Source organism: Kogia breviceps, chromosome 16, assembly GCF_026419965.1.
Source record: "Kogia breviceps isolate mKogBre1 chromosome 16, mKogBre1 haplotype 1, whole genome shotgun sequence".
Lineage (NCBI taxonomy): Eukaryota > Metazoa > Chordata > Mammalia > Artiodactyla > Physeteridae > Kogia > Kogia breviceps.
This window is the reverse complement of record NC_081325.1, coordinates 9,330,618-9,334,842: the sequence shown is the minus strand read 5'-3', so window position 1 is coordinate 9,334,842 and position 4,225 is coordinate 9,330,618.

The window sequence follows — 4,225 nt, the reverse complement described above, 5'->3', positions numbered from 1 at the left end:
TCTCTCAGTAGTGTTATACAGATTTTGACATTCTTCTTCCAAATGTGTTTACCCGATGTTACCAGTAAGTACTGAGAGGGAGAAGCACCAAAGATTAACAGTAAGAAAATAAATGCAGAGCAAAAATCAGGCGTCCCAAATTTCCTTTCTTGAGAACACATATCATGGAACTGAGAAAATGAAATAGAAGCTTACAGAAGGAGTTAGGGAGCATAGCACAATACATGCACACATACATATAAAGTGATCCTTACTAACCAAAATAAGCATAGCTCTCAGATAATCCTTCTCCCCTAAGAACATTTTATAGGACAGTGAGTGGGCAGAAGTTGCTGAGCATCTGTCTGAAGGCAATAATTAAAGATCACTGGGCTTCCCTGGTGGCGCAGTGGTTGGGAGTCCGCCTGCCGATGCAGGGGGCACGGGTTCGTGCCCCGGTCCGGGAGGATCCCACGTGCCGTGGAGCGGCTGGGCCCGGAGCCTGTGCTCCGCGGCGGTGAGGGGCCCGCGTATCGCAAAAAAAAAAAAATAATAATAATAATAAAATAAAGATCATCATCTATTTCTTTTCTTTACCTAGTCAGTGGTATTTAGGTGAAATTTTTAGCTTTTGTAAGATTAGAATTCCCTAGAGCAGCAGGGTGAGTGTCTTAATCCATTTGTGCTAATGTACCCCAAATACCATAGACTGAGTGGCTCACAAACAAAATAAATTTATTTCTCACAGTTCTGAAGGCTGGGAAATGCAGAATCAAGGTGCTAGCAGATTAGATGTCTGTTGAGAGTCTGGTGAGTGTCTGCTTCCTGGTTCATAGGCACTGTCTTTCTGCTGTGTTCTCACGTGGCAGAAGGGGCAAGGGAGCTCTCTGTGGCTTCTTTCATAAGGGCACCAATTCCTTTAGGGAGGGTCCTACCCTCATGACCTAATCACCTCTCAAAGGTCCCACCTCCAAATACCATCACCTCAGGGATTAGGTTTCAACATGTGAATTTGGTTGGGGGGGGGACACAAACATTCAGCCTCTAACAGTGAGTGCTCTCAAGATCTAAAAGATGTTAGAGTGTAGCTGTAACTGAAAATGGTGAAATGAAGAATGATATTGAGCAAAGTATTAGAACGTTTCAATTTGCAGAAATCTGCCCATACCTGTGAAACATCAAAGCTTTCTGAAGTGCCAAAAACATCTTTGTACATTAAGACCCAGACGTGAAAACTTTCACAACACCTTTTCTCTTTTGAAAATACCCTAAAAGTAAAACTTTGAAGGTTTCTGGATCCTGTGGGTTTAACTGTTAATTTGTGTGTTTCTGCTCCTTTTTCTTCTGTCTCCTTAAAGTAAAAACCCCTACTGCTACATGTTATGAAAAACTGCAGTTTCTACTTTTGATCAATCTTCATATTATTGAAGCCACAAAACAAATGCAGGGAGGGTGAAAATACCTTCGAATTCTGTTTTCTGTGCAGAAGGTAAGGAAGGAGAAGACAGAGGGGTGCCAGCAGGCACCTTGAGGACACCCGAAAGAAATGGGAGTTGCCCCCTACGGCTGCCGGCAAACAAGATAGAAAGCACAGAACATTGCCTCATTTCAGGGGATCGCTTATTGCACGGTGAGAGAGACAAAGATAACAAGGAGAACCGAGTGTCTCAAAGTAGGACACTAATGCTATTTTTTAAAGGCATCACAAAACTTTCATTATGGAGATCAGAGCCAAAGCAATTTCAATTTTATTATGAATATTACATCAGTATACCAATTGAATTTCTGAGGATTAAAATATGTAATATTCCATCATATAGAATTATCAAACGAATACATCTTCATGTAAATATATTGAGTCTACAAAGCCATTTTCCATAATTTTGTAGCAGTCAGTGCCAAAAGATAAAGCCTAGGAATTTCAGATAATAAGTCCAAGAAATTTAAAACTGCAACACAGCTTTTTCTTTTTTAGAGAGCAAATGAATGCATTTCTCAGAATCATTTTTTAATCATAATCATCTCCAAGGGATTCTCAGATATGCAAAAAACAAAGGGCAAAATCATACAGAGGATTCTCTGAGTGGGTTTACAAATGTAAGTTCTCTGGCTGAGAGGAGCCCTGTAGATCTCACGCGTCACCGTGGCAGGAAAGGAGCAGGGCCAGTGAGCTCTGTGTGGGCCATGTTTCTAAGCAGGGTTCCTCCTCCGTGGAGGAAGGGGAGCTTTGTTAGTTACTAGCCTTGGATAAGTTAATTATCCCCTGAGCCCAGTTTTCCCAGCTATGAAACTAAGATAATAGTAGCTATGCTGGATTTTAAGAGGGTCAAATGAGATAATGTATGTGAAAGTCTTGTCTACCCAATATTGGATGTGGAAGGACTAAAGGTCAAAAACTCTGAACTACTGCTACCAGGCAAGATGTGCGTATTAAATAGGGAAGAAAATGGATTTGGCCTATCGGGGAATCCTTTATAGCATAGACTGAAAATGAAAATCATTCTCCCCACCAAAAGGAATATACCAGGAAAGGCCCTCCGGTTGGGGTGATGTGGGCAAGAGCACAAAAGAGAGAAAGGAAGAGATAATCCAAAAGTAGGAAAAATTAGTAGCAGGATTTTTACACTTTGTATTAAATGAAGCAAGCCTCATTAGGGATGACATTCATTGATAACGATCCAGTGCTTCAGGTCTTTGAGGTCAGTACAGTGGGCTGAACTGAGGCAGGGGATGAAAACAAAACAACGCAAAAAAAAAAACCCAAACACCTTTTTAACGTCCAGAACATAAAAATGCTGACTATGAACCAAAAAAAGTTTTTAATACATGACTCAGCTCAAAATCTAGAAATGAACAGGAAGCTCCAGGTCAGAATGAGGAGTGGAAGCTGAAGCCGGGGAACTAATTCCATAGGTGGGACCTGACACCTGGGTGCTGAGGGCCGAGTGGGGAGAGAGTTCTGACCCCAGTGTGTGTGCCCCGAGCACAAGAGCACCTCCGGTGGGAAAGTCAGTGGGAGTTTGCCTTGCCCTGAGGAGGGTGGGAGGAAAAAAACACTCAGAAATCGGACCCCTAGTCCTGCACTGCACATAAGTGTGAAGCCTGCATTCACGTGGGAGGGACACCAGGTTAAGAACTTAACACACGAGAGAGATCCAGCACAGGGGAGCCTGTTGTGCTCCCAACATAGGAGACACGGAACCGCTGCGTAAGGATGAAGTTGCAACCAGCACACGGGGGGGTCCCCACAGAAAACAACCCAAGGAAGAGAATCTCACAGTGAAAAATAGTCCTAACAAAAATTGTAAAGTGACATGAGAAAGCAAAACAGAGAGAATCAGGAAAGTAGATATTGCTGGAAGATACGCCTTCCAGGACTAGAGGGTGATAGAACCATATAAAGGAGAATTTCAAACAGGCGTGTCTAAAATGTTTAAAGAAGGAAATGGGATAAGATGCTGACAGCATGAAAAAAGAGCAAACCTTTGACAGAACCAAAAAGATAGTCTTGAAACTAAATACATGGCCGTTGGAACTCAAAAGCTCAAAGATGAGAAAAATAGATGTACAGAAAGTGAAAATTAGTAATTTTGTAGAGAAGTATAAGAATATCAACCAAAATGCAGCACAGAGGATAAAACAAAGGTGAAATGAAGACACATGGGGGTAAAAATAAAAGCTCTAATTTATGTCTTGGGAGCGTTTTGAAAGGAGAGAATGGGGGGAGGGGGCTATATTTGAAGAATGGCTCATAACAAAGGCTTGTTGGAGGAATCAGTGGACTTTTAGGTTGTGAAATGAAATCCAGTATTCAAATCTAGTGATTAAATAAATATGGTAGAAATTACTGTAGGATAATTACAATATTTAATAGTAAAATGTAATGGGAACAATACTGATATTTTAATCTAAGACTGTTACGTTCAATATCTACCCTAAGATAGAAAAGGCAGCTTAGCAAAATGAGCTTTAAGTATCCACAGATGTGGCAGAGGGGTTGACTGAGACAGCTTGACCTTCTCCCGATGTTATTTCTGTGACTAATAATTCATGACCCACATTATAAATGACCCAGGGGGCACATGTGAGGGAGAAAGTCAGGAGAATTCCCACTGGAGCTGTCACAGAGCTCAGCTCTAAACTCACCTCCTCTTCAAGAGAACTAATGTTCTGGAGGGAACCAACCCGGTCCTACAGCGGGAGGGCCAGCTGACTCCGCACAAAGAACATGCGACAGAAACACATG